General features: G+C 38.1%; 1 protein-coding gene across 2 annotated transcripts in view; it reads left to right on the top strand.

Moving 5' to 3' along the window:
• LMNTD1 (lamin tail domain containing 1) overlaps nt 1-14,923 on the top strand; it is a 208,203-nt gene that overhangs the window by 171,512 nt on the left and 21,768 nt on the right. Inside the window, exon 10 of one of the 2 annotated variants that reach the window (XM_063639977.1) lies at nt 4,023-4,233. The exons of the other annotated variant lie outside the window; for it this stretch is intronic. The gene's annotated coding sequence lies outside the window, so the exon portion shown is untranslated. Of the gene's footprint in view, nt 1-4,022; nt 4,234-14,923 lie in introns of those variants that run through there. 2 annotated transcript variants of the gene reach the window in all.

The raw sequence follows: 14,923 nt of genomic DNA, 5'->3' as shown, positions 1-14,923 counted from the left end.
CCCATCAAGCTACAAATGACTTTCTTCACAGAATTGGAAAAAACTACTTTAAAGTTCATACGGAACCAAAAAGGAGCCCGCATTGCCAAGTCAATCCTAAGCCAAAAGAACAAAGCTGGAGGCATCACGCTACCTGACTTCAAACTATACTACAAAGCTACAGTAACCAAAACAGCATGGTACTGGTACCAAAACAGAGATATAGACCAACGGAACAGGACAGAGCCCTCAGAAATAATGCCGCGTATCTACAACCATCTGATCTTTGACAAACCTGACAAAAACAAGAAATGGGGAAACGATTCCCTATTTAATAAATGGTGCTGGGAAAACTGGCTAGCCATATGTAGAAAACTGAAACTGGATCCCTTCCTTACACTTTATACAAAAATTAATTCGCGATGGATTAAAGACTTAAATGTTAGACCTAAAACCATAAAAACTCTAGAAGAAACCTAGGCAATACCATTCAGGACATAGGCATAGACAAGGACGTCATGTCTAAAACACCAAAAGCAATGGCAACAAAAGCCAAAATTGACAAATGGGATCTAATTAAAGTAAAGAGCTTCTGCACAGCAAAAGAAACTACCATGAGAGTGAACAGGCAACCTACAGAATGGGAGAAAATTTTTGCAATCAATTCATCTGACAAAGGGCTAATATCCAAAATCTACAATGAACTCAAACAAATTTACAAGAAAAAAGCAAACAGCCCCATCAAAAAGCAGGTGAAGGATATGAACAGACACTTCTCAAAAGAAGACATTTATGCAGCCAAAGACACATGAAAAAATGCTCATCATCACTGGCCATCAGAGAAATGCAAATCAAAACCACAATGAGATACCATCTCACACCAGTTAGAATGGTGATCATTAAAAAGTCAGGAAACAACAGGTGCTGGAGAGGATGTGGAGAAATAGGAACACTTTTACACTGTTGGTGGGACTGTAAACTAGTTCAACCATTGTGGAAGTCAGTGTGGCGATTCCTCAGGGATCTTGAACTAGAAATACCATTTGACCAGCAATCCCATTACTGGGTATATACCCAAAGGATTATAAATCATGCTGCTATAAAGACACATGCACACGTATGTTTATTGCGGCACTACTCACAATAGCAAAGACTTGGAACCAAGCCAAATGTTCAACAATGATACACTGGATTAAGAAAATGTGGCATATATACACCATGGAATACTATGCAGCCATAAAAAATGATGAGGTCATGTCCCTTGTAGGGACATGGATGAAGCTGGAAACCATCATTCTCAGCAAATTATCACAAGGACAAAAAACCAAACACCGCATGTTCTCACTCATAGGTGGGAATTGAACAACGAGAACACATGGACACAGGAAGGGGAACATCATACACCGGGGCCTGTTGTGGGGTTGGGGCGGGGGAGGGATAGCATTAGGAGATATACCTAATGTTAAATGACAAGTTAATGGGTGCAGCACACCAACATGGCACATGTATACAAATGTGACAAACCTGCACGTTGCGCAAGTGTACCCTAAAACTTAAAGCATAATTAAAAAAAGAAAAAAAAACATTGCATCACAAGCCATACTATTTTTAAAATTAAAAAAAAAAAAAAAGAAAGTATAGACATTCACTTCTGACCATGACAGAGAAACACGACTGGGTTTACCCTCCCAGCTTAAATAACAAAAAAGAAATGAGCAAAATGCATGTTCATTAACATGTTCATAAAACAATGAGTTCTAGACATTGGACAACAGGTAGTAGAGAACAGTGATCCCTTGGAGAAGAGAAACAGACAAGGTGAGCTCTGGGGGTGCCTTACTCACTGTCTGGTTTCCAGGCCTAAGCATAGGGAAGGAGAACACACACAAAGCCCAGCAGTCTCCCTGATTTGAGGAGCTAGAGTTGAGCATCAGGGGAGGTCAATCCATCTAGAAGGTGGAGGAAGAGAGTACCAGACAAGAGAGAAAGAAGCTGCACAGAGAGAAATTTCTGGAGATTTCCTGAGTTCCCCTTGAGTCTTGATACCTGAGACTAAGGAAAGAACCACCTGAAATGGGCAGGACAATCCCTTGGACTTACAAATGGCTGGGAGCAGGTTGTGTTCCCACCAGTCAGAATGGGAAAACCTCATAATACACAGGGCATCAGATGGAGAACACAGAAGAGGATTGCCTCAGTGCTGGAACCACAGTCCACTCTAGTTGTGCCTAACAAGGCTTAAAAGCAAGACTCAAGAGGGTCAGGCTATTTCCAAGTAACTTAATTGCCAACCAAAAAAAAAAAAAGGCCTAAGAATATTTAAAGAAATATTCTTCCAATATGTAACCAAGTAAAATTCGTCATGTCTGGCATCCAATCAAAAATTACTAGGTATGCCAAAGGCAGGAAAATACAACCTCCTGTGAGTAGTAAAATAAATAAGAGAAACAATCCCAGAAATGACACACAGTGTAGAATTGGTAGACATGGACATTAAAACAATTCCGATAAATATATTCCATATGCCCAAGAAAGTGGAGAAAAGATTGAGCTTGTTAAAAAGAGACATGGATAATACTTGTTTTTTTGTTTGTTTTTGAGACAGAGTCTTGCTCTGTCAACCAAGCTGGAGTGCAGTGCTGTGATCTTGCCTCACTGCAACCTCCACCTCTCGGGCTCAAGCAGTTCTCCTGCCTCAGCCTCCCAAGTAGCTGGGATTACAGGCCCATACCATCACACCAGCTAATTTTTTTATTTTTAGTATAGATGGGGTTTCAGCATGTTGGCCAGGCTGGTCTCGAACTCCTGATCTCAAGTGATCTGCCTGCCTCAGCCTCCCAAAGTGCTGGGATTACAGGCCTGAGCCATCATGCCCAGCTGGATGATATTTTAAAACACTCAAATTAAACTTCTAGGCATTAAAAATTCAATGGATGGTGCTTTGGATGTCTCACAACTACCACCCACACATTTAGGACTCACTAGAAGGGCTCATAGGGCTCAGAGGCAAGATGATCCCAGCTATGGTTTATCAAGCATAAGATATACAGCCAGCCTCGCAAGGGAAAAAGACAAACCAGGTGAAGCCTGGAGGAATTTAGGCACTGGCTTCCAAAGTTCTCTTTCTGGGGCTGAAGAGGGATGGGGTGGCCACATAGAACACACTCTTTTAGCCAACAAAATGCAGTGTTTCTGCTTAAGACTCAAAGTTCAGAGTTTTCACTGGGGGCTGATTATTTTGGCAGTCTCTGCCTCCGATAAGCCACAGCTACCAAAATTTTAGACATCTGGTAGAAAAGCTGGCATTCACCATTAATTATATTGTTTGCACAAATAATCTAGGCAAGCTGGTATATAAGAGTTCGGTGTCTCACGTCAGCAAATCATCCTTAGCAGTGTAGGGAACATCCCAAAGCCAAGTTCCCAGATGGTAGTCTAGGGCCAGCCCCCCAGGCAGATCCTTCTAAAGGTAGCAACATCAAGCCTGCTATATTATGTCTTTTCTGCACAGATGGAATTAGCAGCAAATTAGATACTGCCAAAGAAAAGATTAGTGAACATGAAGAAATAGCAATAGAAGTAATCTAAAACGAAAGAAAACTGATATAAAGACTCAAGTTTCTGCCTTGGATAGTTGGTGCTATTATGAACATAAAAAGAACAGACGTTCTATTAAAACCTTTTAAAACATAATTATTGAGCAAGCAAGCACTAAATTGACCCATTGTACAGTTTTGTATGGTTACCAAAGACTAGCAAGGACTTCATTTTTATGTTTATTTCTGAAATATTTATAACTAAAGCTTGACAATATTTCCATATAACCAAGAAACAAAAAACTTTTAAGCTATTAAAGATTTTAGCAAATGGATTCTATGAGAAGTAATCAAAGGAAAAATAATATGCAAGGATACAATCCGTTGGTGAATATGAGACAGTAATGGAGAGAACATTGTCTTTTGTATGCAAAGGACTTCATACACAATTACCTGACTTAATTTCACAACACTTTAAGAAGTAAGAATTATTTTCTCATTTTACAGATGAGAACATCGAGGGTAAGAAAGGTCAAGTAACTACCCCAGAAGAACACACAGTTAATTTGATGGAACCAGAAAAAGGAAGCCTATATGTCTACGTCTCCAAACTCTTTGCGTTTTCATTGTTCTTTGCTTTTATATCTACCAAGGACAGACAGAATGCAACAGGCTCTTTTTAAAAACAATTGTAAAAATGGAGGTCCTGAAATGCATATGGAGTCATTTGCACTGACAGAGGTAGCACAGGCTAAAATAGCCCAAACCTCTGCCCCCGCATCTCCCTCCTGCAAAAATAATAAATACATAAACCCTATTCCACCTACACTTTTTTTAATCTCTAGAGTTTTATCTTTTTGAACTTAAATAATTGTAGGGTAACTAAAATTATAGGGCAAAAATGGCAAATATATAATCACTCTCCTCTTTCAAACAAGGGAAATATTATTCATATATCATGGCCCTTTTCCCCTCTAAGCTCAGATACAGCATCAGAATCCTTCTGAACATATTGTTCCAGGCAGCCATTTCCAGTGATTGAAATTAGAATTCCGAATGTAACCTCTTTGCATCTTTATTTTAGGAGTCATCCATTAGAGCATAGTAATTAGAATTCAGATTCTGGAACTTGATTGTCTAGGCTCAAATTCTAGTTCTACCACTTACAAACTGTATGAATTTAAATAAGTAAGTTAATCTCTCTGTTTTCAGCTCTAATTTGGGGATAGTTATGGGTATCTACTTCAGAAGGCTTTGCAAGAATTAAATGAGTTGAAATATATGTAATACTTAGACTAGAACCCAGAACATGGTAAGCATTATATGCCTAGCTGTTATTACTGTTATTACCATTACCAAAATCATACAGATGAAGTTTTGACAATCATTTTTTGCAAGAAGCAAAGCGATAGGAGGCTGAAGGTATTGGGCACTTAAACAGAAAGAACAAAAGAAAATGGAATCAAATGTCCTGCTTATAGACATGATTAAAGGATAGTACTGGAGAAGTAAACTAGACCATCTTTAGAAGATTTCTTTTGTCCCTCTGAATTCTACATTTCTGAAAAGAAAAAAGTAAAGGTATATAGGGACTCTTAACCAAGCATCTCAAATGTCCAACAACAGTATTTGGTTAAGTATACACTCTGACCTACCCATACCGTGAAATACTGAATATCCCGATTAAAATGCATGTCTTAGAATACCTGGTAACTTAGGAAATATCTCATAATATACTAAGTTAAACAATAAAACTTTAAATCATATATACAATATATTCAGGTTTTATAAGTTACATACAAATATTAACATAGCACATGTGAAAAATATTCTACATATATACATGGTATATATATGACCGTATTATATCCATTAATGTAAAATAATAAATCTGTAGATATGTAAATTATATACATACTATTCATAGAAAACATGGGCAAACATCTACCAAAATATTAACATGGCTGTATTTGGATGATAAGATTATAGGTGGTGGTTAATTTTCATACATTCATTTATTTATCAAACTTCTAAATAAGCATTCATTACTTTTATTTCGATTTATTTTATTTTAACTATATATTTAGTGGTCAAAATACAAAATATTTGTTGGATAAAGCTACCATTTTTTACTTGGGCATAATAGATTGTTAATTCAAAAGATATAACACTATTAGTGAAGACACACAATACAATTTTTAAAAACAAGGTATTTAAACATTCACAACATCCTGCTCTGCAAAAAATCCTAAGTTAATTCTTTTCTGTGTAATTTAAATAAAATTTGTTTTCCAGAATAATTATGTCTAGCCTACATTTTCTTGTATCAAAAAAAGAAAAATTTTTAAATTTCAACTTTTATTTTAGATACGGGGGTACATGTGCAGGTTTGTTACATGGGCATATTGCATGATGCTGAGGTTTGGGGTACAGATCCCATCACCCAGATAGTGAGCATAGTATCCTTCCCAAAGCCTTCAGTCATGTGCTTGAACTTCAAACAGTGCTTCCCAATTTTCAACCTAAAGGACTATTTATAACATCAGATATTAACGTTTCTAAAACCTGGATATCTCACTATGCCTTCACCCTGGGCCCCTAGAAGACGAAGCCTAATGAAAGTTAACCTGCTACTGCTGACTCTTGGCTCCCAGGACCGCAAGATTGAGAGCAAAATGGGAAGGGAGCAGCAAAGGAGAGAAAGCAAAAACCAGGCAGTGCATTACAGAGCGGCTATAGCTTCACGAGAAGACCTGGTCTGCTGCCTGGTCAACAGACATCTCTGCAAACGCCATGTGGAAGCAGTGGGCCTCAGAAGACGTGTTCGAGGGAGGATGAGAGAGAGATTGACGCTCTGGCTCTTTTCCATTTCCTGCCAAGCCTGCGGCACAGAGCATGACCTCCCTGGTGCTTCCAGACTGTGTTCCCAGTCCCTTGGGGCCGCTGCTGGGGAAGCCAGATCGCCTGTCCCGCAGCAAGTCCTTCCTCTGAACCCAGACATGGCGGCAGCAGCCAAAGCCTTTGTGAGATGCTCCATCAGATGCGGATGACTGAGGAGGTCCTCACCCAGGACAGGCTGAGATGGCAGGTGGGGGCAGCGAGCAAGTCGCCCGGGCCTGAGGGGCAAGTGGAGCGAAGGGAGCCTGGGGAGACGCATACGTGAGTATGAAATACACCACGAGGCCTAGTTTCACTGCAACTTCCTCGTTTCCTACAGTGCTTCCTGTTAAGAATGAAACTACTGCTTCTTGTATGAGGGTGTCAAGGAACCTGCTTTGAACGAAGCTGACTTTGCCTGCTTGCTTCAGGTGTGACTTGGAGAGTCATCTTCTCTGGGATTTCTCCCTAGAATTTCAGTTTATTAGTCTTCAATAAATTTTTCTTTATTAAATTCCTCTTCAAATATTCAGAGTGACATGTTGCCACTGAAACCAATGAAATAATGCAAAAAAAATTAATAACACCTCCCACTGTAAGTGACCTTCCATACCATAACTGATATTTACAGCCTGATCAACAGGTATGTGTTTTGTAAGCAAGGAGAAAGATGTGAAAGGAAGAAGCGTAAGCTGTATAAGCCTTCTACTGTTCTTATTCACAAGGAATCACTACAAAATTACTCTACAATTTGGTTGTCGTAACTATACATCACAGACTTCCCTTCAGGCAAAAAGGTACAGCTCTACCTCATTCAAAAATAGCTTTCAGGTTAATCCTAAGACACTCTCTTTTGGTGATGGCAATTTTTATTTTTCTATGTAAAATTATTTATCCTGTCCATTAAAATTGTCTTTAGATTCTTTTCTTAAGGAAAAAAATAGATGCCATGTAGCACATTGCTTAAGTATGTAGCTTCGGATGTCAGACTGCTTGAGTACAATTCCTAACTCCACCACCAAGTAGCTGTGCAACTTAGGACAAGTTACTTAAATTCTCTGTGCTTCAGTTTTCTTATCTCTGAAGAGGATTGTAGTACGTACCTCCTGGATGATGTTGGGAGAGTTAAATGAGTTAATACACTGAAGGCACTTCAGACATTGCCTAATATGTAAGAAGCACTCAGTAAATGTTAACTATTACTGTTCTTATAATTGTTAGTATTTCATAATGCCCACATAAATAGAAACACATCCACTTAACAAAGAAACAAAAATGAATTGAGCCCTGTTATGTGTCATTTACTAAGTACATAGGGACAACTAAGACAGGGTTTTTATTCCAGAGAATGGGAGAAAAGATAAACATAGGAACAGGTAAATTGCAATATCACTTGATAGATGGTTTAATAACATGAGAAACCAGCAGCTATGGGCTCAGTGATGGGAGTGAGTAATTGTGCCTCAGGAAATGCTTCAGGTCTGAGATGGGTCCTGAATAACAGGAATTTGCCAATCAGAGGTGGTGGCATTAGAGTGGGTGTTCCAAGTCTAGGGAGCAGTATGTGCAAGAATGAAAATATTCCTCTAGGCAACTGACAAACATCTTCCCTGAGGAGATATTAAGATATGATGATTTTCTTCCCATTTTCTAAAATGTCACATCTCGGCAGCTCAAGCTAGAGCATTTGGTCATCTGCCAAACGCTTTGCAAAACGTTTTGGTTCCTGTGACTCATCATCACCAAAAGCTAATTGACTACTATGACTCATTTGCATCCCTATTGGAATTGTATCTCTGCATAAACTCATGTTTCTGTACAAAGCATGCCATCGAGTGGATTAACTAAATACTCCTGTTAAGGACAACACCAGACAGTCACGAAGGATAATTGTCACATTTTAGATACTGTGCTCCAACATCGATTTCTGTACTGCCAGGGAAATCATGAGGGAGTAATAAACTGGGATTGAGCATAAGCAAAAAGTATAAATAAACAAAGGCCAAATGAGGCAAAGAGCTTCATGCAGCTGCTTTTTGATATAAACCCAAGAAGGTACTATTAAAGCAAATATACAATGATGCACTTTAAAAGCTAAGGGTCTGCAATTAATTAGTAACACTGATAATTCCTTTCTGTCTTCATGACTTCATAGAATCAAAAGGAATGGAGAGTTTGGAAAAAAAAATGTCTGTTTATCTAAACTGTCTCTTTTGTTTGATCATTTAAAAAACTATTTTCAGTTTTTGGGTAAAAGACCATGTCATTGTTAAGCAAAAGTCTTATAAGAAAAAACAAGGGGTGAGAAGATACTTTTAAAAATATATGTATTATCTTAGCTTCCCTAAAATGTAAGTCTCAAACAGCATTGAAAACAACAGAAGCTCATTATGCTGTTGTTTTAATGACAGCATAAAAATTGTAAACTACCTAAATGCCATCAATAGGGGATCACATTAATGAAATGTGGAATAGTCATCAGGAAACACAATGAAGCAGTTGAAACAAAACTAAATCCATGTATATTAACATGGATCCAAAATTTGATGTTGAAGGGAAAATGCAAGATAGAAAATACGTGCACATGATATTATTTTCAAAAATATAAAATATTACTACATATTACTTAAAAATGGATTGGAAGAATATAAACGAACTCGTCTTAGTGATTACTCTGAGGAAGGGAGAAGGGAATGAGAGATGACAGTGTAGGGGGTGTGATGAAGATTAAAGTAGACTTAGCTTTAATCTTTATGGTTAGAAAAAGACAAAGCAAAATATTGAGTTATGACTTTGCTGTTCTTTTTGCATTTAAGGTAAAAATGGGATTCTCTTTTCTGCTTCATAACTTGCTTTGTGTCTTCCCATTTTCTTTATCATCAGAGATTTAAACTGGTCTTCCCATTTCAACTTAAGACAGAGACACTCTGTTAACAATTTTTTCTTTTGTTTTGTTTAATTTCAACTTTTATTTTAGATTCAGAGCATACATGTGCAGGTTTATTACATGTTGCATGATGCTGAGGTTTGAGGTATGACTGATCCTATCACCCAGGTAGTGAGCATAGTACCTAATAGGTAGTTTTTCAGCCCTTGCTCTCCTCCCTTCCTCCCCACTTTTGTAGTCCCCAGTGTCTATTATTTCCATCTCTGTGTCCATGTGTATGCAAGGTTTAGTTCCCACTTATAGAAGAGAATATGCAGTGTTTGGTTTTCTGTTCCCACGTTAGTTCACTTAGGAGAATGGCTTCCAGCTACATACATGTTGCTGCAAAGAACAGGATTTCATTCTTTTTTAGTGCTGCATAGTATTCCATGATGTATATGCACCACATTTTCTTTGTCCAATCCACCATGGATGGGCACTGAGGTTGATTTCATGTCTTTGATATTGTGAATAGTCCTGTGATGAACATATGTGTACATGTGTGTATTTGGTAGAATGATTTATTTTCCTTTGGGTATAAACCCAGTAATGGGATTGCTGGATTGAATGATTCGTTCTGTATTAAGTTATCTGAGATATTTCCAAATGGTTCTCCACAGTGGCTGAACTAGTTACATTTCCAACAGAGTATAAGCATTCCCTTTTCTCCACAGCCTCACCGGCATCTACTCTTTTTTGATTTTTTAATAATAGACATTCTGAGAGGTGTGAGATGCAGTTTTAATTTGCATTTCTCTGATGATTAGTGACATTGAGCATTATTTCATGTTTGTTGGCTGCTTGTGTGTCTTCTTTTGAGAAGTGTCTGCTCATGTCATTTGCCCACTTTTTAATGGGGTGGTTTTTATTTGTTGATTTGTTTAAGTTCCTTACAGATTCTGGATATTAGCCCTTTGTTGGATGCACAGTTTGTGAATATTTTCTCCTATTCTGTAGGGTGTCTTTTTACTCTGTGATAGTTTCTTTTGCTGTGCAGAAGCTCTTTCATTTAATTAGGTCTGACTTGTCAATTTTTGTTTTCGTCGTGATTGCTTTTAAGGTCTTAGTCATAAATTCTTTGCCAAAGCAGATGTCCAGAATGGCACTTCCTATGTTTTCTTCCAGGATTTTTATAGTTTGAGGTCTTACATTTAAAACCTTGATTCATCCTGAATTAATTTTTGTGTATGGTGAAAGGTAGGGGTCTACTTTCATTCTTCTGCATATGACTAAGCCAGTTATCCCAGCATCATTTATTGAACCAGAAGTCCTTTCCCCATTGCTTACTTTTGTCAATTTTGTCAAAGATTAAATGGTTGTAGGTGTGTGGTTTTATTTCTGGGTTCTCTATTTTCTTCCATTGATCTATGTGTCTGTTTTTGTACCAGTCCCATGCTGTTTTTGTTACTGTAGCCTTATGGTATAGTTTGAAATCCAGTAATCTGATACCTCCAGCTTTCTTCCATTTGCTTAAGATTGCTTTCACTATTTAGGCTCTTTTTTAGTTTCATATGAATTTTAAAATTGTTTTTCTAATTCTGTGAAAAATGTCATTTGTAGTCTGATAGGAATAGCATTGAATCTGTAGATTGCTTTGGGTAATATGACCATTTTAACAATATTGATTCTTCTAATCCACGAGCATGGAATGTTTTTCCATTTGTTTGTGCCATCTGTGATTTCTTTCAGCAGTGTTTTGTAATTTTCCTTGTAGAGACCTTTCATCTCCTTGGTTCAGTGTAGTCCCAAGTATTTTATTTTATTTTTGTGGCTACTTTAAATGAGATTGTGTTCTTGATTTGGCACTCAGCTTCAACAATATTGCTGTATAGAAACGCTATTGATTTTGCACACTGATTTTGTATCCTGAAACTTTTTTTTTTTTTTTTTTTTTTTATTATACTTTAGGGTTTTAGGGTACATGTGCACAATGTGCAGGTTTGTTACATATGTATCCATGTGCCATGTTGATTTCCTGCACCCATTAACTCGTCATTTAGCATTAGGTGTATCTCCTAATGCTGTCCCTCCCCCCTCCCCCCACCCCACAACAGTCCCAGGAGCGTGATGTTCCCCTTCCTGTGTCCATGAGTTCTCATTGTTCAATTCCCACCTATGAGTGAGAACATGCGGTGTTTGGTTTTTTGTCCTTGCGATAGTTTACTGAGAATGATGTTTTCCAGTTTCATCCATGTCCCTACAAAGGACACGAACTCATCATTTTTTATGGCTGCATAGTATTCCATGGTGTATATGTGCCACATTTTCTTAATCCAGTCTATCGTTGTTGGACATTTGGGTTGGTTCCAACTCTTTGCTATTGTGAATAGTGCCGCAATAAACATACGTGTGCATGTGTCTTTATAGCAGCATGATTTATAGTCCTTTGGGTATATACCCAGTAATGGGATGGCTGGGTCAAATGGTATTTCTAGTTCGAGATCCCTGAGGAATCGCCACACTGACTTCCACAATGGTTGAACTAGTTTACAGTCCCACCAACAGTGTAAAAGTGTTCCTATTTCTCCACATCCTCTCCAGCACCTGTTGTTTCCTGATTTTTTAATGATGGCCATTCTAACTGGTGTGAGATGGTATCTCATTGTGGTTTTGATTTGCATTTCTCTGATGGCCAGTGATGAGGAGCATTTCTTCATGTGTTTTTTGGCTGCATAAATGTCTTCTTTTGAGAAGTGTCTGTTCATGTCCTCTGCCCACTTTTTGATGGGGTTGTTTGTTTTTTTCTTGTGAATTTGTTTGAGTTCATTGTAGATTCTGGATATTAGCCCTTTGTCAGATGAGTAGGTTGCAAAAATTTTCTCCCATTTTGTAGGTTGCCTGTTCACTCTGATGATAGTTTCTTTTGCTGTGCAGAAGCTCTTTAGTTTAATGAGATCCCATTTGTCGATTTTGGCTTTTGTTGCCATTGCTTTTGGTGTTTTAGACATGAAGTCCTTGCCCACGCCTATGTCCTGAATGGTATTGCCTAGGTTTTCTTGTAGGATTTTAATGGTTTTAGGTCTAACATATAAGTCTTTAATCCATCTTGAATTAATTTTTGTATAAGGTGTAAGGAAGGGATCCAGTTGCAGCTTTCTACATATGGCTAGCCAGTTTTCCCAGCACCATTTATTAAATAGGGAATCCTTTCCCCATTTCTTCTTTTTGTCAGGTTTGTCAAAGATCAGATAGTTGTAGCTATGCGGCATCATTTCTGAGGGCTCTGTTCTGTTCCATTGATCTATGTCTCTGTTGTGGTACCAGTACCATGCTGTTTTGGTTACTGTAGCCTTGTAGTATAGTTTAAAGTCAGGTAGTGTGATGCCTCCAGCTTTGTTCTTTTGGCTTAGGATTGACTTGGCGATGCGGGCTCTTTTTTGGTTCCATATGAACTTTAAAGTAGTTTTTTCCAATTCTGTGAAGAAAGTCATTGGTAGCTTGATGGGGATGGCATTGAATCTATAAATTACCTTGGGCAGTATGGCCATTTTCACGATATTGATTCTTCCAACCCATGAGCATGGAATGTTCTTCCATTTGTTTGTATCCTCTTTTATTTCATTGAGCAGTGGTTTGTAGTTCTCCTTGAAGAGGTCCTTCACATCCCTTGTAAGTTGGATTCCTAGGTATTTTATTCTCTTTGAAGCAATTGTGAATGGGAGTTCACTCATGATTTGGCTCTCTGTTTGTCTGTTACTGGTGTACAAGAATGCTTGTGATTTTTGTACATTAATTTTGTATCCTGAGACTTTGCTGAAGTTGCTAATCAGCTTAAGGAGATTTTGGGCTGAGACAATGGGGTTTTCTAGATATACAATCATGTCATCTGCAAACAGGGACAATTTGACTTCCTCTTTTCCTAATTGAATACCCTTTATTTCCTTCTCCTGCCTGATTGCTCTGGCCAGAACTTCCAGCACTATGTTGAATAGGAGCGGTGAGAGAGGGCATCCCTGTCTTGTGCCAGTTTTCAGAGGGAATGCTTCCAGTTTTTGCCCATTCAGTATGATATTGGCTGTGGGTTTGTCGTAGATAGCTCTTATTATTTTGAGATACGTCCCATCAATACCTAATTTATTGAGAGTTTTTAGCATGAAGGGTTGTTGAATTTTGTCAAAGGCCTTTTCTGCATCTATTGAGATAATCATGTGGTTTTTGTCTTTGGTTCTGTTTATATGCTGGATTACATTTATTGATTTGCGTATGTTGAACCAGCCTTCCATCCCAGGGATGAAGCCCACTTGATCATGGTGGATAAGCTTTTTGATGTGCTGCTGGATTCGGTTTGCCAGTATTTTATTGAGGATTTTTGCATCAATGTTCATCAAGGATATTGGTCTGAAATTCTCTTTTTTGGTTATGTCTCTGCCAGGTTTTGGTATCAGGACGATGCTGGCTTCGTAAAATGTGTTAGGGAGGATTCCCTCTTTCTCTATCGATTGGAATAGTTTCAGGAGGAATGGTACCAGTTCCTCCTTGTACCTCTGGTAGAATTCAGCTGTGAATCCATCAGGTCCTGGACTCTTTTTGGTTGGTAAGCTATTGATTATTGCCACAATTTCAGAACCTGTTATTGGTCTATTCAGAGATTCAACTTCTTCCTGGTTTAGTCTTGGGAGGGTGTATTTGTCAAGGAATTTATCCATTTCTTCTAGATTTTCTAGTTTATTTGCATAGAGGTGTTTGTAGTATTCTCTGATGGTAGATTGTATTTCTGTGGGATCGGTGGTGATATCCCCTTTTTCGTTTTTTATTGCATCTATTTGATTCTTCTCTCTTTTCTTCTTTATTAGTCTTGCTAGCGGTCCATCAATTTTGTTGATCTTTTCAAAAAACCAGCTCCTGGATTCATTAATTTTTTGAAGGGTTTTTTGTGTCTCTATTTCCTTCAGTTCTGCTCTGATTTTAGTTATTTCTAGCCTTCTGCTAGCTTTTGAATGTGTTTGCTCTTGCTTTTCTAGTTCTTTTAATTGTGATGTTAGGGTGTCAATTTTGGATCTTTCCTGCTTTCTCTTGTGGGCATTTAGTGCTATAAATTTCCCTCTACACACTGCTTTGAACGTGTCCCAGAGATTCTGGTATGTTGTGTCTTTGTTCTCGTTGGTTTCAAAGAACATCTTTATTTCTGCCTTCATTTCATTATGTACCCAATAGTCATTCAGGAGCAGGTTGTTCAGTTTCCATGTAGTTGAGCGGTTTTGACTGAGTTTCTTAATCCTGAGTTCTAGTTTGATTGCACTGTGGTCTGAGAGACAGTTTGTTATAATCTCTGTTCTTTTACATTTGCTGAGAAGAGCTTTACTTCCAACTATGTGGTCAATTTTGGAATAGGTGTGGTGTGGTGCTGAAAAAAATGTATATTCTGTTGATTTGGGGTGGAGAGTTCTGTAGATGTCTATTAGGTCCACTTTATGTAGAGCTGAGTTCAATTCCTGGATATCCTTGTTAACTTTCTGTCTCGTTGATCTGTCTAATGCTGACAGTGGGGTGTTAAAATCTCCCATTATTATTGTGTGGGAGTTTAAGTCCCTTTGTAGGTCACTGAGGACTTGCTTTATGAATCTGGGTGCTCCTGTGTTGGGTGCATATATATTTAGAATAGTTA

Source organism: Symphalangus syndactylus, chromosome 5, assembly GCF_028878055.3.
Source record: "Symphalangus syndactylus isolate Jambi chromosome 5, NHGRI_mSymSyn1-v2.1_pri, whole genome shotgun sequence".
NCBI lineage: Eukaryota > Metazoa > Chordata > Mammalia > Primates > Hylobatidae > Symphalangus > Symphalangus syndactylus.
Note: the sequence above shows the minus strand (reverse complement) of the source record. Positions and strands in the feature narration are given on the sequence as shown.